The sequence below is a fragment of the Pongo abelii genome, chromosome 16 (assembly GCF_028885655.2).
Source record: "Pongo abelii isolate AG06213 chromosome 16, NHGRI_mPonAbe1-v2.0_pri, whole genome shotgun sequence".
Taxonomy (NCBI): Eukaryota; Metazoa; Chordata; class Mammalia; order Primates; family Hominidae; genus Pongo; species Pongo abelii.
Genome location: NC_072001.2, coordinates 30899624 through 30925536, shown reverse-complemented (window position 1 = coordinate 30925536; position 25913 = coordinate 30899624). Strand labels below are relative to the sequence as shown.

Below are 25913 nucleotides of genomic sequence, written 5' to 3'. Positions count from 1 at the left end.
AGTCTAACAGCCTGGTCTTTTTTTTTCCCCCAAGCGACAGGGTTTCGTTCTGTTGCCCAGGCTGGAGTGCAGTGACGTGATCATAGCTTACTGCTACCTCGAATGCCAGGGCTCAAGCAATCTTCTCACCTCAGCCTCCCAAGTAGCTTGGACTATAGGCACATGCCATCATACCTGGAATTTTAAAATTGTTTGTAGAGACAAGGTTGCCCAGGCTGGTCTCAAACTTCTGGCCTCAAGCAATCCTCCTGCCTCAGCTTTGTAAAGTGCTAAGATTACAGGTGTGAGCCACTGTGGGGCTGGCCTAGAGCCTGGTCTTTTATAGTCAGATGGATTTGAGGATGGAGCTCAGTGCTATCCCTCACCAGCTGTGTTACTGTGGGCAAAGTTCCTTATTTTTCTAATCCTCCCTTTTCTCATCTAAAAAAATAGGAAGATTGCAATAGAATAATTCCCTCTAGGGTGCCTGTGTCAGTTAATGAGATCGTGAATATGGACACGCTTAGCACTCAGTATCTTCCTGCAGCTTGCTAAAATAGCCACAGTGTATGCAAAAATGTAAATATCTTCTGTATAACTGGGCTACAAACGATGGTAGAAAACATAATCATACCACTCCAAGGTCACTTTACATCTTCATGTTTAAAGCAGAGACTATTCTGAAAGTGTCATTTGACTGATAAATTAAATTCTCTGATTTCAACATTCATATGTGCTCTCTGGCATGTTCTCTCCTCTTAAGCACTCCCTCTCCCTTTCCTTTGATTTTGCCTCAGAATTATAGTTGTCGATGAAAAGAGTCCAACTCTGTAAAATATTTGAAGAGATTTATTCTGAGCCAAATATGAGTGACTAATGGCCCATAACACAGCCTTCAGGAGATCTCGAGAACATGTGCCCAAAGTGGTCAGGCTACACCTTGGTTTTGTACATTTTGGGGACTCAAAAGACATTAATCAATACAAACAAGATGTCCATTGGCTCAGTCTGGAAAGGTGGGACAACTGGAAGCCAGGGGCGTCCAGGTCATAAGCAGATTCAAATACTTTCTAATTGGCAATTGGTTGAAAGGGTTAAGTTATTGTCTAAAGACCTAGAGTCAATGGAGAGGAATGTCTGGGCTAAGATAAGAGGTTGTGGAGACCAAGTTTTTATCATGCAGCCGAAGTCTCCAGGTAGCTGGCTTCAGAGAGAGTCTGTTGTCTCAGTAATTTCAAAAGGAAGGAGGGCATAATGAGGCACACCTAAACTAGTTTTCAGGTTAACTTTGGAATTTATTTTGCCAAGAGCAGGAGTTCATTCTGGTGGTTGGAGGGCTTAGAATTCTATTTTTGGTTTATATAGTCTTTGTGCAGGGGAGCACTTAAAAAGTGAAGGAGCAAGGGAATATGTGTCAGGTCTGGGTGCTGGTGGCTGGGCCCTGCTGGCCTCTGTAGGGACATTTCACCCCTTTGGGTCTTTGGTTTAGGCTTCAGTCCTGCTGCATCCCCTGCTGGGGTTGTTCGGTCCCCCTGGCCTTTGGACGCAAGTGAGCATCTGGGCCCACTGTCCACCTTCATGGCCTTTGGTCCCGATGCCCTCACCCTGCGCTCACCTCACCCCATCCCTGGCCACCCTCAGTCTCTGGCCTTCTGTGTCAGTTATCTATTGCTGCTGGAACAAATGCCTGCCAACTTAGTGGCTCAAAATAACAAAAACTATTCATAGAGGTCTGGAGGTCAGAAGTCCAAAGCGGGTCTCATGGGACTAAAATTAAGGTGCTGGCGAGACTGCGTTCTCTCTCTGAAGGCTCTAGGGAGGAACCTGTCTCCTTGCCTTTTCCTGCTTCTGGAGGCTCCTACCTCTCCTTTATTATCTGATTTTCTTGCCTCCCTTTTTGTTTGTTTGTTTGTTTTTCAGACAGAGTCTCGCTCTGTCACCCAGGCTGGAGTGCGGTGGCTCGATCTCGGCTCACTGCAAGCTCCGCCTCCCGAGTTCACGCCATTCTCCTGCCTCAGCCTCCCGAGTAGCTGGGACTACTGGCGCCCACCACCACACCCAGCTAATTTTTTGGTATTTTTAGTAGAGACGGGGTTTCACCGTTTTAGCCAGTATGGTCGCCATCTCCTGACCTCGTGATCCGCCCACCTTGGCCTCCCAAAGTGCTGGGATTACAGGCATGAGCCACCACACCCAGCCCCAACAATGTTAGACTTTGTTGGGATAGAGATCTTGGGTCTTGGAGATGGTAGACAGTTCCATTGGAAACAATGATGAACAAATGTCCTAATCTTTAGTCCTTCAGGAGAGAATTCTGGGAGCATTCCATATGCTTCTCAGAGTTCATGGAAGAATCAAATCCCTGTTGTCTGTAGCAGGGACCTTAATTGCACCCACTTAAGTTGGCGTTTCTCCTTCTTTATCTCATTTTCTCTAGTCCCTCATCCCTGGAAAGTGGATGCCATGCTGCTGTCGCTGCTTCTAGGGCCACTGAATAATGGGTACCACTGCTGTTGTTGCTGGCATAAAATGAATGCGTAAAAGACTGCATTTTCCCAAATCCGCTCTTCCAGTGCATTTGTATTAGTTAGTTGGTAGAGGCATCTGTTTGTCTGAACTTAGGTCACATGGCCCAAGTCCAAGTGCCAGGGGGCAGAGAAAACAGGTATCTGGCTTTTCAGGTTTCCCTAGTGAGAGAAGGTGCCTTGCCTTCTAGCAAGATTTACACAGTGGATGAATTGCCATACACAAAGGGGATGATCAGAAGTCAGGTAATTAGAAAGAATGAATAAATGAATACAAATAAAATGTCTAGTACAACTTCTGTAGATCTCAGATGCACTCGTGTCATTTGATAGATGATGCACAAGGAAAAATACTGTGGTGCAATGAGCAGAGTTGTCCAAAAGCGTCCCCTGCAAGTTCTCACGAGGTTGCCTGGACCTTGAGCCAGCTGGGTCATTGCAATGGACCGAATGTTTGTGTCCCCCCTAGAATTCATATGTTGAAATCTTAACTCCCAGTGTGATGATACAAGCGGTGGGGCCTCTAGGAGGTGATTAGGTCAGGAGGATGGAGTCCTGTCAATTTTCCTTTTTTTTTTGTTCTGGATCACTTGGTCTCAGGTCCCTCTTTTTAGGGGAAAATCTTTCAAGAACTTCATCAACCACACTGAAGTTTCAGGGACTCAGTCAAATCCTTCTCCCAAGGACATGTGTGTATCTTGGAAAGGCAATGCTTAACAACTTGCAATAAAGCACCAAGAGTGACTTGGTGTCACTTGTGGAGAATAAGTAGAAGTAGATTGTTTGAGGAGAGGGAGTGTCCCAGTTCCTTAAATTGAAACAGGGACACCCTGCTTGTTAGTAAGTCTGGTCCTGGTGGTCTTTCACCATCCTCCCTCCCCATGCTAGCAAGCTGGATGGTCCAAGAAGCCTGGACCCAGGGCTCAAGCCCGGGTTAGACCAGGCAGGTGCCTCCAGGTTTCCACCTAGTACCTCCTTGGGCTCGTCAGCCAGAGTTCCAGTGCCAGGTTGAATGCAAACACCTTTCTCCACCTGCATCACCTGAGGCTAGTTCTGCAGGATTTAGTAGGACTGACAGGTAAAGGGGAGGAGGGCTGGGAAAGGGCTAGCAGCTCTAATGCCATTTGTCATCATCTTGACTGAGCTGCAGCCAGGGTCACATTAGCCTTCTGAATTTCTTATGGAGCCTCCTTTGGGAGCTGAGACACATCAGCTGGGATGAAGCCATCAATGCAGATGGATCAAGAGGAGAGAGTGAGATACAGGCTGGGATGGGGAGCTGGCTGGACTTAGCGAGGTGGAGTTAAAGGCTACTGGGTGCTTCCCTCAACTCCTATATGAAGAAAGAGAGAGAGAGAGAGAAAGAAGAAAAGGAAGAAGAAGAGGAAGAAGAAGGAGGAGGAGGAGGAGGAGAGGTTGTTGCCCTCTTACATCTAGAAGAGTGCTTGGCACATATTAGGTGCTCAATACATGTGAGCTAAATGGATAAATTGAATGAATGAATGAGTGAACCAGACCCAAGCCTTTCTGAGTTATTTTCATCTTCCCCACCCTCCCTCAAACCTCAAACATGTATCCCTCCCCTCTAGCCCACAGGGGAAGGTCTGACAATGTCATTTAGTTGAAGGTGTGAGTGTCTTAATGGAAGGCCCCTACGAGAACACCAGAAAAGAGAAAGCCACAAAGGTCATGAGCTAATGGTGGAATTTTAGGACTGAGGAACAGAAGGTGAATGGGGTGGAAGCCTCTGAAGTGACCTAAACTGGGGCATGAAGATTTTGGAATCTGTGCAGAGGGCAGCCAGATCTGAGTTATGTCTGCTGACAGGGAGAGATTACTAATTACTAGTAAGTCTGGAGAAGCCCCAGCCAGTAGTAGGGCCTGGTTTAGCTCAGTGCCTGGTTTAGCTCTAGTGTTGCATGGAGGTGCCTCTGGGTGTATATCCATTAGAAGGCTTCCAGTTATAAAAACAAACCCAGTTCAACTGGGTTTAGACAATACTTACTGGCTTACAGAACCAAGAAATCTCAGCAACAGGATAGGTGGGACAGACATTGTGGGTTGCTGACCAAAACAGCTATTCTTCCCTCTTTCCCTTATTTACAGATATCTGATTTTGTTTGGGCTACAATGTGTCCTGGAAAGGTGACATCTCTCCCCAGCCATAGAACATGAACTATGACTGGTCTATGTCAATCATGAAAATCCCACTTTCCCGTGGAAGTGATTAGTGATTGGTTTAATGATGGGCACAAGACCAGTTCTGGCCAATGAGAGGTAAGGGGAAGTCAGCTGAGGAACTTCTGGGAAAGACATTCCTCTTGGATGAGAACAGAATTAGGGAATGAGTAAGCTTTACCTTATGTTTCTGTTTGCTTATTATCATGTGATGCACAGAGCTGCTGCAGCTAAATGTGATCATAAGGAGAAACACTGCTGACGCACTGACTAGTCAAAAAATGAAAGTGCCTAGATTATTTGGGATGTCACTGAGCCACTGAACCAGCCATAAAACTGCCTGCTCCAAGACTGTTAAGTGAAATAATATAACATTCTGTTATTTAACTCAATTTTAGCTGGATATTCTGTCACTCACAGCCCAAAACACCAAATCAATATGGGAACTTCAGGCACAGTATGATCAGGTTCTGGCTCTGAGCCTTTGGATTCTTTAGACTCTGCTCCCTCTATGTATTGGCTTCATGCTCAAGCTGGTGTCTCTTACAGTTGCAAGCTGGTTTCCAGAAGCATCCAGGGATACCTGTGTCTTGACTCTCATCTGGGAGGAAACAGCATGTTGATTCAACAAACAGCAAACAAAAGTCTGGAGCCAATTGCACGGTTGGGGGAATTCCATGTGCTATTAACTTCGCCTGATTTATGTACCTGGCATTGCCCTGATCAGTGAGTCAAAGAGATGAGAACACCCCTTGGCTAAGGCCAAGCAGGCCTAGTCCCTGGAGCTGGGGTGGATTCGTTCTACCCAATCAGCATAGCTATGCTGTGATACAATGGGAAGGGCAGTGTAGATTCTGGGGAAGTCACCACAATGTCCACCGCAGCAGAGAAGCACAGGGCTTGGGCTCTGCCTCCCCTTACCTCTTTGACAAGAACACCTCCACTTTGATTCCACATATAATTTCATTTTTAAAGGGCTGCATAGCTTCAACTTCTACTTTAGGGAAAGAGCAGAGTACCTAATGGTGTCCAGAATCCAGGTTCTAAGATCATACAGACTTGGAGTTCCAGTCTTGGCTCCATCAGTTTACCTGTCATGTGACCTTCAGGGAGTCACTTAATGCCCCCAAGCCTCAATTTCCTCACCTGAAAAATGTGGGTGCAAATAGCACCTATCCTTTTGAGTTGTGAGGAAGACTTGCGGTGAGCTTTTACATAACTCTTTTATAACAAGAGTTAGCACAGTGCTGGATACAAAGGACATCAGTGTCAGCCATCACCACTAATGACTGCTACTATCATTGTTGTATAAAACACAGGGCTTTTCTCTTTTTTTATTATACTTTAAGTTCTAGGGTACATGTGCACAACATGCAGGTTTGTTACCTATGTATACATGTGCCACGTTGGTTTGCTGCACCCATTAACTCGTCATTTACATTAGGTATATCTCCTAATGCTATCCCTCCCCCAGTCCCCCACCCCGACAGGCCCTGGTGTGTGATGTTCCCTGCCCTGTGTCCAAGTGTTCTCATTGTTCAGGTCCCACCTATGAGTGAGAACATGTGGAAACACGGGACTTTTCAAGGTGACTCAATGGATCCACAACACTCTGCTAAAACAATCAGGACAAGACTGTACCCCAGGAAGTAGGGGCTTAAAGACGTTTATGCAGAGTTTGAACTGAGATCTTCTCCGATGGCTTTGATGTCCTTTGAGCCACATCAGGCTGACTGTGTTGTGAGTGAGACCCAGGAGGCTTGAAAAGTCACTGCCTCCAGAGCTAGATGATCCAGCAGTGTTCGCAGACTGGCAGCCACAAACCTGCTTTATTCAGTCTGTACTTTTCCTCCTTTTTAATAGAGTCAATATTTTAAAGGAGATAAGTTGCACATCAAAATCCATTCTGATTTTTTTAGAAAACAAAAGACTGGGCCCCACTGGTCCTGCATTTCCCAGAATAACAAGTGCCTGGAGCGGGAGGAGCACCTCTAGGCAGTCACGCTCCCTCCCCCAGGTCTCACTTTCCTCTATTACCTTCCTAGTGTCTGTCTGATCTTCTGTGTGGCCACAAGGCTTCCCCAGGTTTCATTGACTCTTTTTATTGATGAGAATTTTTTTTCATGACAACCAAGGCCAGGGGAATTGCAGGTAATTTCCCAGCGTGTTCCTGGTCCAGTGCCTTCCTGACTGCACTCTCACTGGTTGTGGACCTTTCCCATGCAGTCCTCCTTTGCCTTGCTCCCAGTAGGCAAGTTCGCTGCCATCATCATGTCTTTACTGAGGCCCTTCTACATACAGGGCAGCCTGCTGGGCATCGTAGGCACTACAAACATAATGCCAAGAGGGTCCCTGCTCTCAGAGCTCCCTGTTAGGTTTTGAAGGGAAGGCGAGTGTTAAAGAAAGACACACACACACACAGGGGGTGGCTCAACAGCAACACAGGTATATTGCAAAAAACCTGCAGAAGTAGGGGATCAGCTTAATGCCAGAGCTCTCTGCCGCTTACAGGCTGGGGTACTTATAGGTATGGGCGGGAGGGGTCTGGGCAATATGGCTTGCTGCCCAGCAGGATATTGAAAAGATGTACTTATGATCAGGTGGTTTGGCCCTTTCTCCAGTGGGATGTGAATAGGGTTTTCCTTGGACCTTTGCCCAGCAGGATATAATAGGGATGTCCCTTCAGTTAGGCCCTTGCCCGGTGAGGTATGATAAGAATGTTTCTAGAGGTTTTCGAGGAAGCATGGCCCTACTGACAGCTTAACTTTGGACTTCAATCCTCCAGGACAGCAAAATAATTAACTCCTGTTGTTTTAAGCCATTCAGTTTGTGCTAATTTGTTACATCATCCCTGGGAAACTACAACACATGACGTGCTCCTTCCTGCCTCGGAGGTTGAGTACTTGCTACCCTCTACCTGGACCCCTCTTCTTCTGGCTTGTTATATGGCTGGTTCCATCTCACCGCTTCAGGTCTCCACTAAAATCTCATCTCTTCAGAGACAGTTCCTCCAACTATTCCAGCTAAAGTCTCTCCCTTAAGTTACTCTGTGCCACAATGTCTTGTTTAATTTTCTTTATAAGATTTATCACTTTAAAATTATTTTATGGATTTTTAAAGTATGCTTGTGCTGTCTGTTTCATCCCAAGAGAATGCAGCTTATATAAGAAGCACAACTGTATTCCCAAGACCCAGACATGTCCTTTATATATTGGAAGAATTCAATAAATATTTGTTACATGAACACATCAAGCAAAGACTCACAATGGTCAAAAAAATAAAAAAAACTTACACAGGGTCACACCACTAGGAAGCCACAGACTTTTTATTTAAGCACAGGCTGTCTGAGTCCAGAGCACAGGCTCATAACTATTATGCAATAACACTGTACTAACTTTGATGCAAGTGAGAAATAAATACAATTTGGGATGAGGTCCTATGAATAAGGGAGGCGACAGGAAAGACATTAATTCTACTTCAGTTATTGGGGTTGAGATATTACACAATCAGCTGGAAAATGAAGTCTGCTTTGTGGAGAAGCCCTGACCTGGAAGATCAGCCCTAATTTAAGGCCAGAAGAAATCTCAGTAGAACTGTGGGTAGCTGTCTTTGACCCCTGGTGCTGAATTTAAGGTTGGTGCTTGAAAAACCCGCTTCGCGGCTTTTGTGTACAAGATCTGAAGTCATTCCTCCTGGGTACTCAATTCCCCTCCACTACCTGACCTTGTTGGGGCAGCTCTTCCTTCATTGCTTTGCTTAATTCCTGAGCTGGCTTATTTAGTCCACTGGGCATCTTCCCTGTCCCCTGTCCAAGCTTCAGTCCAGTTTGGGAGAGAAAATGCCACTTCACAGAATATCTATAAATGAACTTATAAAACATTTGAATCTCTTGGTATATGATAGGATTCAGTTTACAAAGGCATTAGAGAGAAAAATAAGAAAATGTTCACCACTACTGGACATCGATCATTGATTTAACTTCTGGTTTTTCTTTCAACAGGAGAAAAGCACAGCAGTTGTTTTCAGAGAAGTTTGACAATATCTCCTTGCTGACAAAGCTCTTGCAATTTCAGCTCTTCCAAGTGCTTCAGATCCCCTGAGGGTTTGCTGGGACCCCTATTTGGTCTACATTTCAGTAGCCCCTACTATAGGCCTTGGATATAAGATCCCTTCACTCCCCCAACCCCCTGCCAACTGAAAGAACACCCAATGGTCAAAGCCAGAACAATTTGGTAACACAATAAAGTGGTATTAGATTATAACCCAAATTATGAAATAAATATCTATGAGACCATACAGATAAAAAATAAGTGACTCAATAATAAATAAATGAGGAGAGAATAGACAAATCTTATGTGCAGAATTTCAAATCATTTATGCAGCTACTTCTCCCTCAAGGAGGTAAAGCATTACTCCCCACCTCTTAATGTGGGCTGTGTCTAGTGACTTCCTCCCAAAGAGGAAGGCAAGGAAGGAAAAGATTAACTTCACAGTGAAGGAACCTTCTGTCAAACACTCCCTCAGCTAGATGATGAAGGCTACATCAGCAGTGGTAAGTCATGGTGATAATATGTACCCTTGATATGATGTGTTGAGAATAAAGTCTCTCCCTTTATGGGGTTACAACCTTATTACTTTGCAGTCTGTGATCTTCCTCAAAAAGATCCATAACCCCAGTCTAATCACAAGAAAAACATCAGACAAATCCCCATTGAGGGAGAATCTACCTGCGCAGTATGCCTCAAAATCATCCAGGTGATCAAAAGTAAGGAAAGTCAGAGAAACTGCCGCTGCCAAGAGGTTCCCAAGGAGATGTGATAACTAAATGTAATGTAGCACCCTGGATGGAATCCTGGGACAGAAAAAGGACATTAGGTCAAAACAAAAGGAACCTGAATAAAGTATGGGCTTTATCCAATAATAATGTATTAATGTTGGTTTGTTAATTATAACAAATGTAACATAAATGTAATAATACAGGAAGCTGGGCGTGGGGTATATAGGAGCTCTCTCCACTATCTTCACAATTTTTTAAAAATCTAAAACTATTCTAAACTTTAAAAATTTATTTTGAAAAGGGGGAGAACCTTATTATCTCAGCTTAACAAGGAGTCTGAAGTAGGCAATGGCAGAACTGGCCGAGTCAGTAAATTATACTATCAAATACTCAAACTCTTCTCATCTTTCCCCTCATCCATCCTTAGCTTGTTCATTTTTGCCCTCAAACCTGTCTTCTCATGATTACAAGATGGCTGCCACAGTTCCAAGCATCATATTGACATAGAGTCATGTTTAAAGGCACCAAGGACCATTTCTCTTTATATGTCTCTATCAGGAAGAAAAATCTTTTTCCAGAAGCCCTTCCAGAAGATTTCCTGTAGGCTCCACTGGCCAGGATCGGGGCACATACCCAAGCCCCAGCTGCAAGAGAAGCCGGAAGAGTGAGAACCAGGAATCTCCAACCTCCACAATGGGAAGCCATTAAGAAACAATTTGGGGATGGGGCAGGTAATGGTGTTGATTAGGCAACCATCAGTGTATACCACACATGGGTTCTCCTCAGTATGCCTGAGTTTTCTATTGGAATTTCTATCATCACCTTCTACCCATTGGGCTGAGTTATAGATAACTGAAAATGTTGGTCTCTCTCTTTTTTTTTTTTTTTTTTTTTGAGACGGAATCTCTCTCTGTCGCCCAGGCTGCAGTGCAATGGCATGATCTCGGCTCACTGCAATCTCTGCGTCCCGTGTTCAAGCAATTTTCCTGCCTCAGCCTCCCGAGTAGTTGGGATCACAGGCGCCAACCGCCACGCCCGGTTAATTTTTGTATTTTTAGTAGAGACGGGGTTTCGCCATGTTGGTCAGGCTGGCCTCGAACTCCTGACCTCAGGTGATCTGCCCGCCTCAGCCTCCCAAAGTGCTGGGATTGCAGGCGTGAGCCACCGCACCTGGCCTTGGTCTCTTCTTAAGAATCTAGATAGTTTTGAGGAGGTGCCGGCTGCTGTGCAGCGCTGCCCATATTTGAGTGTATGGGAGAGTGAGTGAGTTTGAGCGTGTGTGTGAGCTCGTGAGGCGTGAGTGCGCGTGTGCGAGGACGAGAGCCCGCCTGGCCGTCCCGCCGCTCCCACCGCAGCAGGAGCAGAACTCGCGCGTGGCGGGAGAGAGTAGCGGAGCCGGCGCCCAGGAAGCCCGCGGGGACAATGGCAGAGACACCGCTCCCCACCCCCAGCCCTGGTCCCTCGGCTCTCCTTCGCGGGGGGGATCCTCCCCGTTCCTCCACCCCAGCCAGCCTCTACCCTTCCGCCCCACTGGATGTCCCCGGCGCTTTCCCGGGGCCTCTTCCTGCTCTTGCCGCATCAGTCGGGCTGGTGCTGCCGCCTGGGGGCGTAGAGCGGGCGGATTCCCGGGGACTGCGGCTGCCCGTGCTTCCCCGGTCCCCACCCCTGCCCCCGGTCCCCCGACCCAGCTCTCCCGGCCTTGGAGGCTGTGACAATGGACTATGACTTTAAAGTGAAGCTGAGCAGCGAGCGGGAGCGGGTCGAGGACCTGTTTGAATACAAGTGCTGCCAAGTTGGCCAAGGCACTTATGGTCACGTCTACAAAGCCAAGAGGAAAGATGGGAAGGATGATAAAGACTATGATTTAAAACAAATAGAAGGAACTGGGATCTCTGTGTCCGCGTGTAAAGAAATAGCATTACTTCGAGAGCTTGAGCATCCAAACGTCATTTCTCTTCAAAAGGTGTTTGTGTCTCATGCTGATAGGAAGGTGTGGCTTCTGTTTGACTACACTGAACATGACCTCTGGCATATAATCAAGTTTCTCAGAGCTTCTAAAGCAAACAAGAAGCCAGTTCAGTTACCTCGGGGAGTGGTGAAGTCACTATTATATCAGATCCTAGATGGTATTCACTACCTGCGTGCTAACTGGGTGTTGCACAGAGATTTGAAACCTGCTAATATTTTAGTTATGGGTGAAGGTCCTGAGTGACGAAGAGTAAAAATTACAGACCCTGTCAGCACTCACTCTAGTGCCCTCAGAAATGCCTGTTAAGTCTTTACATGTGCTTTTAAAGAAGTTTCTCCAGTCCATTTTGGTGGCATCAAATTCAAATCTGAAATGGGCTTTGCCCAATTATTTAATTCCCCTTTGAAGACTTTAGCAAATTTGGATCCAGTGGTTGTTACATTCTGGTACCGAGCCCCTGAACTACTTCTTGGAGCAAGGCATTATACCAAAGCTAATGATATTTGGGCTGTAGGGTGTATATTTGCAGAACTACTAACATCAGAACCAATATTTCACTGTCGACAAGAGGACATCAAAACTAGTAATCCTCATCACCATGACCAGCTGGACAGAATATTCAATGTAATGGTATTTCCTGCAGACAAAGATTGAGAAGAAGTAAAAAAGATGCCTGAACATTCAACATTAATGAAAGATTTCAGAAGAAATACATATACCAACTGCAGCCTTATCAAGTATATGGAAAAACAAAGTTAAACCAGATAGTAAAGCATTCCATTTGCTTCAGAATTGCTTACCATGGACCCAATAAAGCGAATTACCTCAGAACAGGCTATGCAGGATCTCTATTTCTTAGAAAACCCACTTCCTACATCAGACGTTTTTACCGGTTGTCAAATCCTTTACCCAAAATAAGAATTTTTAACGGAAGAAAAACCTGATGACAAAGGAGACAAAAAGAACCAGCAGCAGCAGCAGGGCGATAACCACATGAATGGAACTGGCCACCCAGGGAATGAAGTCAGCAGTCACACACAGGGACCCCTGTTGAAGGAAGTGAGAGTTGTTCCTCCCACCACTACCTCAGGTGGACTTATCATGACCTCAGACTATCAGCGCTCCAATCCACATGCTGCCTACCCCAACCCTGGACCAAGCACATCCCAGCCGCAGAGCAGCATGGGATACTCAGCTACCTCCCAGCAGCCTCCACAGTACTCACATCAGACACATTGGCACTGAGCTGCATCGGAATCTTGTCCATGCACTGTTGCGAATGCTGCAGGGCTGACTGTGCAGCTCTCCGCGGGAACCTGGTATGGGCCATGAGAATGTACTGTACAACCACATCTTCAAATGTCCAGTAGCCAAGTTCCACCACCTTTCACAGATTGGGGTAGTGTCTTCCAAGTTGTACCTATTTTGGAGTTAGACTTGAAAAGAAAGTGCTAGCACAGTTTGTGTTGTGGATTTGCTACTTCCATAGTTTACCTGACATGGTTCAGACTGACCAATGCATTTTTTTCAGTGACAGTCTGTAGCATTCACAGTCTGTGAATGTGCTAGGGGTAAGCATTTGTCTTTGTATGTGGGGAATTTTTTCAGTGTAACAACATTATATGACCAATAGTATACACACAGACACAAAGTTTAACTGGTACTTGAAACATACAGTATATGTTAACAAAATAACCAAGACTCAAAATGAGATTATTTTGGTACACCTTTCTTTTTAGTGTCTTATCAGTGGGCTGATTCATTTTCTACATTAATCAGTGTTTTCTGACCAAGAATATTGCTTGGATTTTTTTGAAGGTACAAAAAAGCCACATAGTTTTTCCAGAAAGGTTTCAAAACTCTCAAAGATTAACTTCCAACTTATAAGTTTGTTTTTATTTTCAATCTATGACTTGACTGGTATTAAAGCTGCTATTTGATAGTAATTAAATATGTTGCCATTGATATAAACCTGTTTGGTTCAGCAAACAAACTAAAATGATTGTCATAGACCGTGGTTTATTTTTCCTGTTGGTGTTGCTGATTTGTGAGCATGCTTTAAGATGAAAAAAGCATGAATGATAACTTCTGTAAAAAGGTGTGGCATCCAATCCAAATATTTTCATCCTGTTTTTAAACCTGGTTGGTGTAGTGCTATTAAAATTTTGTTTAGTTAATTTTCCTTTTGAAAACTTGTTCGCACATTGTTTATGGTGCCCTTACTTCAGCAAAGGAGAACGAGTAGGAGAGCCTTAGAATTTTTGAGGAAAAAAAATCTATAACATACAGTGTACTGTATTTTACATGAATGACACAAGTATTCTGAATAAAAAATAATTGAACATTGTTAAAAACAAGGTATTATATAATAAATTTATTTTTCATAAATCAAAAAGAAAAAAGAATCTAGGTAGCATCTTCACTAGTCTTGCTCCCTCCAAATCTCTCTCTTTCGCTTTCCTGTGCTTTTTATTCATATTAAAAGGCTCTCCACTTCCCCTTCTTGTCTGTTATGGATGCCCCTTGTGTTAGATCCTAAGTTCCCACACTCCAGCCCCAAAATTTAGTCTTAAACTCACAAAATTTAGTCTTAAACTCATGAAGGCTTCAGGAAACCAACTTTTCTTTTTTTTCTTTTTTTTTTTTTTTAGATGGAGTCTTGTTCTGTCGCCCAGGCTGGAGTACAGTGGCGTGATCTCGGCTCACTGCAAACTCCGCCTCCAGGGTTCAAGCGATTCTCCTGCCTCAGTCTCCTGAGTAGATGGGATTACAGGCACCCGTCACCACACCTGGCTAATTTTTGTATTTTTAGTAGTGACGGGGTTTCACCATGTTGTTCAGGCTGGTTTTGAACTCCTGACCTCAGGTGATCTGCCCGTTTTGGCCTCCCAAAGTGCTGAGATCACAGGTGTGAGTCACCACGCCTGGCCCCAAATCAACATCTATGAGAGGGAAAGTAGATTCAAATAATGCAATTCTGTGAGCTAGGTTTAATTACTCAGGATTCTTTTATTGCAAGTGACAGAAACACAAGTCAGATTGAACAAAGCAAATCAGCTCATGTAACTAGGAAGGACAATGGTAAAGCAGGCTCTGGGAAAAACTGGATCCAGAAACTCAAACAAGGTTGTCAGAATTCCTGGTATCATCTTTGTCTGGCTTTATTCTCTCGTGTTGCAAGCTTTCTACATGTGAAGGGGACACAGCTGCCAGAAGTTCTGTGGTTACAACCTTATTACTTTGCAGTCCATGAGGAAGAGAGAAATTCTCCCTCCCAGCAGCTGTATACTCTTCCCAGCAAAAGTCACTCACCAAGCTGGTTTCGGTTAGATCAGTGACGCTATCCAGAGAAATGGGGAACCAGCACTAGGATTAAGGTAGGCTGACTGAGGCACCTCAGTGCAAAGTTTAATGAGGCACTCACTCTTGAGTGCATTTCATGATTACCCTAGTGAGTGGCTCCTTAAGAGTAAGGCACCTGGGGCCTCAGGTTCATGCAAGAGTGTGCACCCCCTTAACTGCTGTGCCCTAGGCTTCTGGCTTCAGCAAGAAGCTCAAGCCCTCTAGGAAACTGTGGTTGGCCAGACCTACGGACAGGAAATGACAAGGTCCTGGGATTGGGCATCAGAGTTACATGAAACAGGTATTGGTGGAATAGTGGTTCCTCTGCGGAAACGTTGAATGATGTTACAAGAAGTGGGAAAGTATGCTGGGCAGAGAAAAATAATAGAGGTCCACTAGAAAGGTATCTTTCTAATCCCCATTTTGTAAATGAAAAGAATGGGACTTAGAAAGTGACATGGATTGTCCTAAGTCATAAAGCTGGTAAACGACTGAACTAGGAGCTGTAACTTTCACATTAATGCAATTGATTCCAAAGCTCATGCTCTTTTCATTGCACAACACAGTGTGCAATATATGTGCAGGGAGGATGTCCTGGAGGAGGGGAATTATGAGTTTGGTTAGCTTTTGACAAAACCATCTGGGATGCAGGAAAGGGGTAGCCTCAGACATGTCTGTGTGATGAAGCATGGACAGCGTCTGTTTTCCTACAGGCTGTGCTCTGAGTGACAAGATCTCTTCCCTCTTCGCCAGCTTGCAGTTGGTGGGGGACTGCGTGTGATAAGGGCTGAGGAAGGGAGAGAATCCTTGTGCTGCTTCTGCCCACTTGTCCAATGACCATGTAGAGGGTATCTGTCCCCTGCCCCAACCTCACCAGTTCTGGTGGGATTTCCATAACAGATAGAAATCCATCTCAGCACAGCCTGGTGCAGCTCCAGGCTTTAGCACATAGCTAAAGTTAAATATACTTAAGAATACAAAGAATATCAATTTTTAAACCACGCATTTATAATAGTAAAAATGGTATACAATGCAAAAGAAAAATCTTAAAGACAATAATACACAAATGACTCCAGTTTGGGAATTGTTCACCTAAGTCTTCATGTGACTAACAGTCACCTATCTAGGCTTCACTCACCTCAAACGCCCTCTCTTCCTTATTTCTGCCCCTGCCCTTGCCTCCCTCCCCATTCCTGGTATCAACAGTTGTCACCCAAGGTGACACTAGAAGTGACATAAGGAGCCTGAAGTTGCCACCCATCTTGGCTCCAAACAGAATAGACATACTATTCTCCCAGGTGGGTGTGGAGTTAGAGTCACTGGGAAATCTGTTTCCCCTTGATGACAGTAGCCGGCAAATCACCAATGTCCACCACTGGATCCTTTCCTAGGGTAGTTGCTGTCAGTAGCCTGATGTTTGAGAGTCAGGTCAGCTTCTCCTAAAATCACAGTTTCCTCAGCTCAGGGCCCAGCCCAGATGCCCCCAGTCCAAGGCATGTGATTCCTAGGGTGGGAATGGAGGCAACACCTGGCTGGGGATAAACAGAAGCTGTGCTGCCCTCAGAGATTCTCCATTCACTCAGTCATTCAGCAAACATGCACTGAGCATGCTGGACTCTAGGAATGCAGAAATGAACAAGATCGTCATTAACTTGTTCACTCACACAGTCATTTATTCACTCACTAAGGCATTCTTCCCTTCCGTAGACATTTACCAGGGGCTTAGACACATTGCAGTTTTACAGATAGCTCTTACTCCCTTGGCTTTGTTTAGATAAACACTGAAGTGACAAAGTCCCTGAGAGATGATGTGATATCTCAAATTCACCCAGTTCTCAGTGAGTGAGCTAGGATTTGAATCCAGCTCAGGCTGACTCAAAACAACATTGCCAAGTTATACAATATTATTTCCTTTCCTCCTTCCCCTTCTTCCTGGAGTGGTTTCTGGAGATTGCAAACAGATAGACAGCCTCCTCCACCCAGCCTTTCCCAGCTAAGTTCAGAAAGGCTCCTGATCTTTGAAAGCCAAAACCTTCATCTGGCTCCTCCTGCTCCATTGTAGCAGATCACCTTTTCCAAGGATGCTCCAAAGATAGACCTCACACGCTCTTTTGCAATGTGATCTTGACCTTACCACTGCTAGTCAAGAGGCAGGTCAATGTCTTTACCCCCTTGAATCTGGGTGGGTCCTGGGACTCCTTTGGTGAAAGCCATGTCTAGACACAGATGCTATGCCAGATCAAAGTGTAGCCCTGAACTGGCCTGGCAGCTTTTGCTTCCCACCTCTCAGAGTCTCAAGTTGCCATGCAAGATGTTCAGGGTACTCTGTTCAGGCCATGTGAAAGAGTTCTGGGGCCCAGACACTGTGAGTATAGAAACTATCAGGGGTGACCAGCCCAGTCACGCCTTCAAAGGGCCCTAGTCCCTGACATTCTCTGTCTGTTCCCATATGAGAAACCCCAAGCGAGAATCACCCAGCCAAGCCTAGACAACCCACAGAACTGTGAAAATAATAATAAATTATTGCCTTGAGTCTCTGTGCTTTGGGCAGTGTGCTACCCAGTAACAGATAACCAAGCACACTCATCCTGCAACAAGGCGAGCCTGTAATAGAGAAAGGATTAGAAATAGCCTCCTAGCCCCCTGCCTCCAGTTTACGGAGATTTTGGTTTTGCTTTCCTTCCCTTTAATGTAGCCTAGGACAAGTCAGGTGTGGAGAAAGGAAGACATCAATAGGGCTTAGAAAGCCTGATGAGGCCTAGGCCGGGCGCGGTGGCTCACGCCTGTAATCCCAGTACTTTGGGAGGCCGAGGTGGGCAGATCATGAGGTCAGGAGATCGAGACCATCCTGGCTAACAGGGTGAAACCCCGTCTGTACTAAAAATACACAAAATTAACCGGTGTGGTGGCAGGCGCCTGTAGTCTCAGCTACTGGGGAGCCTGAGGCAGGAGAATGGCGTGAGCCCAGGAGGCGGAGCTTGCAGTGAGCCGAGATTGTGCCACTGCACTCCAGCCTGAGGGACAGAGCGAGACTCCGTCTCAAAAAAAAAAAAAAAAAAAATCCTGACGAGGTCTCATGGGGCAGGATTGCTCTTTGAGGCCCTGGTATGGGCATTTTTTGGCAGAAAATTTCAGGCAGAGTAGGAGGTGTCAGCATTTTCCTGCATTTCAACATTGCTCCTCTCTCTGGAATATGCGTTCTGTAGGAGCAAAGAATTGTCTTGACTTTATCAGTCAAGGTGACCAAGTAAATTAACTGACTGAAAGTTGCTTGGCCTGGCAAGATGGCTCACGCCTGAAATCCCAGCACTCTGGGGAGGCTGAGGTTGGCGGATCACAGGGTCGGGAGATCGAGACCATCCTGGCTAACACGGTGAAACTCCATCTCTACTAAAAAAATACAAAAAAATTAGCCAGACGTGGTGGCGGGTGCCTGTAGTCCCAGCTACTCGGGAGGCTGAGGCAGGAGAATGGCATGAACCTGGGAGGTGAAGCTTGCAGTGAGCCGAGATGGCACCACTGCACTCCAGCCTGGACGACAGAGTGAGACTCCATCTCAAAAAAATAAATAAATAAAAGAAAATTGCTTTGGCATAAAGTTACTTCATTATCTCATATAGAAAGAGGCCAAGAGGTAGGTGATTCTGAGAGGAAAGCAGCAGTGAGCATCCTCATCAAGCGCCAAGGACTTCCCTGTCTTTCTGCTCTGTCATCCTCTGTGTGTTGGCTTTACCTTCTTAGGCTCATCCCAAGACAGCTACCGCAGCTCCAAAGGCAATGTCCCTGTCAACCATGCTCAAGACAGGATGAAGGGGCAAGAGGTTGATGCTAGAAAGAGCATCTTCCACGTCTGCCTCATTGTCAGGTAGCAGAAGACTTCCCAGCAGCCCCCAGGAGACGTCCTTGCACTGCATTGGTCAGAAGCACATCACGTGGCTACTCCCAGATGCAAAAGAGTCTAGGAAAAAGAGTTTCAGGCAAAGGCCATTGAGACGCCTAGATTTGATTGTCCTAGACCACTAGCCCTCAGCCCTGGCTGTACATTACAATCACTGGAGGAGCTTTTATCTTATTTTCAATTTTTCTCTTAGAGACAGGGTCTCACTCTGTCATCCAGGCTGGAAAGCAGTGGTGCGATCATAGCTCACTGCACCCTCAAACTCCTGGGCTCAAGTAATCCTTCCACCTCAGCCTCCTGAGTCTCTGAGACTATAGGCATGCATGACTACACGTGGCTAATTTTTACTTTTTAAAAAATAGGTATCAGGTCTATGTTGCCCAAGGGGGTCTTTAACTCCTGGTCTCGAGCAATCCTGCCACCTCATCCTCCCAAAGTGCTTGGATTATAGGCGTGGTCCACCGAACCCAGCCATGAAAAGCTTTACAAAGATATAGGTGCCTGGGCCCTACTCTGGATTAACTAAATCAGAATTACCAAGAATAGACCCAGGTGTCACTATTTTTTTTAAAATACCCCAGATTATTCTAGTAAATACTAGTGTGTCTGGAACTGGTGGGTTCTCAGCCTCACTGACTTCAAGAATGAAGCCACAGACCCTCAAGACGAGTGTTACAGCTCTTAAGCAGGCACATCTGGAATTGTTCCTTCCTCCCATATGGACTTATTCATTTCTCCCAGTGGATTCGTGGTCTGGCTGGCCTCAAGAGTAAAGCTGCAGACCTTCAGGGCGAGTGTTACAGTGAGTGTTACAACTCACGTGGACCCAAAGAGTTAGCACCAGCAACATTTATTGCAAAGAGCGAGACAATAAAGCTTCCACGGCATGGAAGGGGACCCAAGAGGATTACCCCTCCTGGCTCTGGCAGCCTGCTTTTATTCCCTTATCTGACCCCACCCACATCCTGCTGAGTGGCCCATTTTACTGAGAGCTGATTGGTCCATTTTACAAATTGCTGAGTGGTCCGTTTTGATAGGGTGCTGATTGGTGCATTTACAATCCCTGAGCTAGACACAAAAGTTCTCCAAGTCCCCACTAGATTAGCTAGACACAGCACACATTGGTGCATTTACAAACCTTGAGCTACACACAGGGTGCTGATTGGTATGTTTATAAACCTTGAGCTAGACACAGAGTGCTGACTGGTGTATTTACAATCCTTTAGCTAGACATAAAGATTCTCCAAGTCCCCACTAGTTTAGCTAGACACAGAGCACTGACTGGTGCATTTACAAACCTTGAGCTATACACAGGGTGCTGATTGGTGTATTTACAAACCTTTAACTAGACATAAAAGTTCTGCAAGTCCCGCCAGACTCAGGAACCCAGCTGGCTTCCCCTAGTGGATACCTGGATCAGGCGCCAGGACCACCTGCCCGCCAGTCCCGTGCCTCGAGCTTGCACTCCTCAGCCTTTGGGTGGTCCATGGTACCAGGTGCCAGTGAAGCAGGGGGCAGCGCCCGTGGGGAGGCTCCGACCTCGCCAGAGCCCACCTCCGGGGGCTCAGGCATGGTGGGCTGCAGGTCCCGAGCTCTGCCCCACGCGGAGGTGGCTGAGGCCCGGCGAGAATTCTAGCTGGTGGGGGTGGGCGGCAGTGCTGGGGGACCTGGTGCCTCCTCCGCAGCTGCTGGCTCAGATGCTAAGCCCCTCACTGCCCGGGGGCCGGGGCGCTCAGAGTGCGGGACAGGCCGAGCCCGCGCCCACCCGGAACTCGTGCTGGTGTGCAAGCGCTGTGTGCAGTCCCAGTTCCTGCCAGCGCCTCTCCTTCCACACCTCCCAGCAAGCAGAGGGAGCCGGCTCCGGCCTCGACCAGCCCAGAGAGGGGTCCCCACAGTGCAGCGGCAGGCTGAAGGGCTCCTCAAGCGCGGCCAGAGTGGGCACCGAGGCCGAGGAGGCGCTGAGACCCAGCAAGGGCTGCCAGCATACTGTCACCTCTCACTAGGATTGAGAAGCACTGTTTTAAATCAATCATGATTCAGCTCCTGGAGCTAGAGAGGGACTTAACATTTCCTACATACCAACCTCCTCATGATATATATATAGGGAAATGGAGGTTCAGAGAGGAGAAGGATTTGTTTAATATCACACAGCCAGGTAATATCAGGTCTCCTTGATCTCATACGGTTGCTCTTTCCACCTGGGAAGCATTTTCTACATTGTGGAAAGAGGACACTATACAAGAAAAGTCGTTTGGCCTTGCTGAGAAGTTGTCATTCCCAATGGCTTCTCCCAAACTTGGCCCAGATCTAGGCTCCAAGCCAGTTTCCTCCCAAGAGGGGAAACATCCGTCTTCTGGGGGAAGCACAGTGCTTGCAAGCTGACACAGGACCGGAGCCAGAGGGAAACTGCATGAGGGATGGGATGGGGTGGGGAGGGGACTTCAGCTGCTGTCAAGAAAAAGAGCTGTCCTACATGAGATTTGTGTTTGCTGCAGAGCATCTGTTATTGCACTGTTTGGGGGAATCAACATCCTAGAAGGAACTCGAATAGCCATCACCTGGAGCTGAGTCTCCAGTCCCAATTCCCAGTCTCATCCCAGCCCTAGCCATCATCTTCCCTCCCCAGAGCTAAACAGTACTCTGAACTTGGGGTTTTTAGTTCTCATGCTTTTTAACAAAAAATTATGTGTGTATCCATACAATATGTATATTTTTTAACAAAAGATTATATATATCCATACTATGTATATATCATATTATATTCCATGCTCTTAAATTTTCTATGCAAGCCATCACATTGTATATATCCTTTGGCAACTGACTTTTCTTTCAGCACTGTATTTTTTAAAGCTTTGTCTATACTGGTACATGTAACCCAGGTTATATCATTTCAGCTGTTCCGCAGCGATAGTTCTGCATCTTGGCTGCATGTTAGAATCACCAGGTTTTAAACACCCTGATGCCCAGGCTGCACCCCAAACCACATACATCAAAGTCGCAGATGGGTGGTACTGAGTTTCAATGCTGTTGTTGTTGTTTTGTTTTTGTTTTTAACTCTCCAGGTGATTCCAAGGTGCAGTCAAGGCTGAGAAGAAATGAAATAAATGATAATTTGATGGTCCATTCTCCTATGATTGGCTACTTAGTTTGTCATGCATTACCTAAAAATCATGCAATAAATACGATAAATAAAAATATATAAAGTATAGTAAAACAGATACCCAGATACCTACCACATAACTTCTTAAATAAAATGCTGCTAATGAAGGTGAAACTCATCCCTCGTTCCTGACCTCACTCTTTCCTTCTTGACGAAACATAATCACTAAACTAAGTTTAGTGTTTATTATTTTGAAGCATTCCTTTATACTTTTACTACATGTATACATGCCTCTGGATTACAGAACTATACATACATATATGGCATTGTTAAAAATTATTTTAAACTTTTTGTAAATGGAATCATACTCTGTATTTTTCTAAAACTTGCTTCAAAAACATATTCGTGAAATTCATCCATGTTGATACATGTAGCTCTAGCTATTAATAATTTTTCTGCTATATTTTTTCATTCCATTGAGTTAAAAATAACCAATTTTAAGCCTATTCTATTGTTGAATATCGGCAGTTTAAAAATAAATATTTTCTTTTAAGTATCTTGAAATAGCCATGTAAGCCAGCAATGATTACATTAGGTTCATTACAGTTCTCACTTTTTTTGATATATATTTGAAAATTTCCAAAAGAACAAATGAGAGAGTAAGAATGATCTTGATCTTTTCCTCCTGTGTAACGAGTCACTGAGGTGTGGTGTAATGAGATATACATGAGTCTGGAGTTCTGGGTTAAATCTTAATTCTAACTTACTAGCTGTGTAAACACAAGTTGCTTTGTTTCTCTGAGCCTCACTTCCTTGTCTTAAGAATTGGAACAGATTCTACCACTGAGAGTTGTTATGTGTATGTCATGCTTGCAAAGAACTTAGCACACAGCCTGGCCACAGAAGGGGCTCAGCAGACGTCTATGGAATGAATGTTGGAAATGCTAGACATTAGTTCCCATGAACTTGGAAGTCGGATTGAGTGCTCCAATCCCTGAGGCCTACGTGAGGCCTCTCTGCCTACCTGCAAGAAGGTCTGGGAAAGTGAGAAATAGGCATTCTTAGCTTTTCTCATGGGAGGTGGTCCCAGCCTCATAAAGAGAGGGGTTGCTGTGGGTAGCAAAAAAGAAAGGCCAAAGTCCTCTTCAGTTCATTGACCTTGGCCCAGTTGGCTTCATTCTCCCTGGATCTCAATTTCTTCATCTGCAAAATGGAAGAAATAATTGATGGCAGCGCCCACTCCAGATGGCCTGCCACTGCCATCACGCTGGCTGCAGCTAGATGCTCCTGGCACCATAGGCTCAGTGGAGCCTGCAGGAGCTGGGGACAAGCAGGAACCCTGACCCTTCCAAGGTGGGGCAGGAGCTCCCTGGGTGCAGCTGCAGCCATCCAACTAGCCACTGCAGACCCAGGCCTCCTGCTCCCTGGGCAGGGATATCCCTGCCCTCCTGGGGACAGCTGCAGACTCAGGCATCCATGCCCTCAGAGGCTCAGAAGTGCCTGCTCCCACTGCCTGGCTTCTCCCTGCTGTGAGCACCCACTCAGACAGATCTCAGAGCAAAGTCTGGCTGGTACCATGAAGACGTCAGGAGGCAGATGGATTCCTGGGAGGAAGGAGAGGGGTCCCTGGCAATGCTCCACCTTCAGGCCAGGCAGGGCCTGAAGTCTGGGGGCCAGGCTGCCAGTCCCATGGACCAGAGTGGGACTTGTGGTGGCTTTCACAGCCCTGGCATGGCCACCCATGGACCAATCCATGGGCACTTCCATCCTTCTGAGGTTCATAAATGCCCTGGGCTCAGCCAGAGCAGGGAGAGGACTGAGAGGAAGGGATGACCACTGCAGACAGAAGCTACCCTCTCCAGGGCCTCCTCTCTGCTGAGAGCTGCAGACGTCGGAATGGCCTGCCTATGGAGAGGAGATACCCACTGTGGGTCTCCTCTGAGCTGTTCTAACACTCAATAAATCTCCTCTTCATTTTGCTCACCCTCTACTTGTCTACACACCTCATTCTTCCTGGATGCAAGACAAGAACTCAGGCAAAGGCACCACTGGCCACAGAGGTTTCTGGCCACAAAAGCAACACTCCAAAGACCCCATAACATAATGACTTTGTTTTTATTGTGAGGTGGAGCATAAATGAAATAATGTTCTACCACATAATAAATCTAAGTGGTAGAATCTGTTATTTCCATTCTTAAAACAAGGAAGTGAGGCTCAGAGAAGCATAGCAACTTCAGCTCAAATAGCTAATAAGATGCTTAAAATAAAGCTATAGCAATCATCACAGTGTGATATTGACTTAAGGATAGAGAATTCAATCAATGAAACAGAATAGAGATTCCAGAAATAAATCTCTACATGTATGGTTAACTTATTTGTGACAAATATGTAAAGGCAATTTACTGAGGTTTTTCTCAACAAACTGTGTTTGGTAAATCAGGTATCCATATATAAAAAACAAAAACTTAAAGACTCTTATTTATATCATACACAATAATTAACTCAAAATGGAGCATGGACAGAAAATGAAGAGCTAAAACCATGAAACTTAAATAGCTGGGTGTGGTGCCACATGCCTATAGTCTCAGCTACTTGGGAGGCTGAGGCAGGAGAATCACTTGAGGCTGGGAGTTCAAGGCTGTAGAGTGCTATGATCATGCCTGTTGAATAGCCATTGAACTCTAGCCTGTGCAACATGGTGAGACTCTGTCTTAAAAAAAAAAAACTTATAAAAAAAAATATTCAGGACCTTAGGTTAGGCAAAGATTTCCTAGATAGAACAGCAACAGAACAATCTACAAGAGAAAAATAATAATAAATTAGACTTTATCAAAATTAACACTTCTGTTCTTTGAAAGACACCACCAAGAAAACCAAATGACAAGCCACAGACTAGGAGAAAATATTTGCAAATAATGTATTTGATGAAGGATGCATATCCAGAATATATAAAGAACACTTACAACTCAAAAATAAGGCAAACAACCTAATTGAAAATTGGGCAAATATTTGGATAGGTATTTCACCAAAGAATAGATATTAAGCACATAGAAGATGTTTATATTATTAGTCATTAGGGAAACGCATATGAAAACATCCACTAGAATTGCTATAATTTAAAAGAATGATCACATCAAATGTTGGCAAGGATATGGAAAAACTGGAAGCCTCACACACTGCTGGTGGACATGAAAAATGGAACAGCCGCTTTGGAAAACAGTCTCATAATTTCTGAAAAATTTAAACATACACTTCCCCACTACTCAGAGATTTCACACCTGGGTATCTATCCAAGAGAAATGAAAATGTACATCCACACAAAGACTTGTATGTAAATGTCCACAGCAGCAATATTGATAATAGCTCCAAATGTCCAACAACTGGTGAATAGATAAATTGTAGCATATCCATACAATGGAATACTACTCAGCACTAAAAAGGGACAATCTACTGGCATAGGCTACAACATGAAGAAACCTCAAAAACATTGTGATAAATGAAAGAATCCCGACACAAAAAACTGCCTATTGTAGGATCCTATTTATACGAAATGTCCAGAAAAGGCAAATCTGTAGATAAAGAAAGAGATCAGTGGTTGACTTGGGTTGGGAGTAATAGCAGAGGTGAATGGAAATAGGTATAAAATAACATTTTAGGATCATATAAATGTTCTTAAAATGGAATGTAGTGATAGTTGCATAACGCCAAAATTCACTAAAAATTATCAAACTGTGTAATTACAATGGGGAGATTTTATTATACGTTAATTATAGCTCAATAAAGCTGTTTTAAGGATACTTATACAGTGTGACCATAAACAAGGGCCATTCTTCTCCCACCCTTTCCACTGCCCACTATCCCTACTCTTCTGGGACTTGACTTGGCCACCCTCAAACTTAGGCCTCAGGACCCCCAGTTCACACTTGGAAAAGCTGAGAGGCTGAGCAGCTGAGGAATGTGCTGACATTGTTGCCATAGCCAGCAAGCGCTGGCGTGGGGATTGGAACCCAGTACTTGGAACTCATTTCCAGGCGAGGAGCGAGGTGGGGCAACAGGGGACTGGAGCCTGCCATTTTTTCTACATAGGCCTCACCAACATAGCATTTTTGCTTTATAAAAGCATGCAAGCCAAAAAGAAAGCAACA

General features: G+C 45.2%; 1 pseudogene; it reads left to right on the top strand.

The window, feature by feature from the left end:
* Positions 1-11173: 11173 nt before the first annotated feature.
* Positions 11174-12782, top strand: LOC100448805 (cyclin-dependent kinase 8-like; annotated as a pseudogene).
* Positions 12783-25913: the final 13131 nt, after the last annotated feature.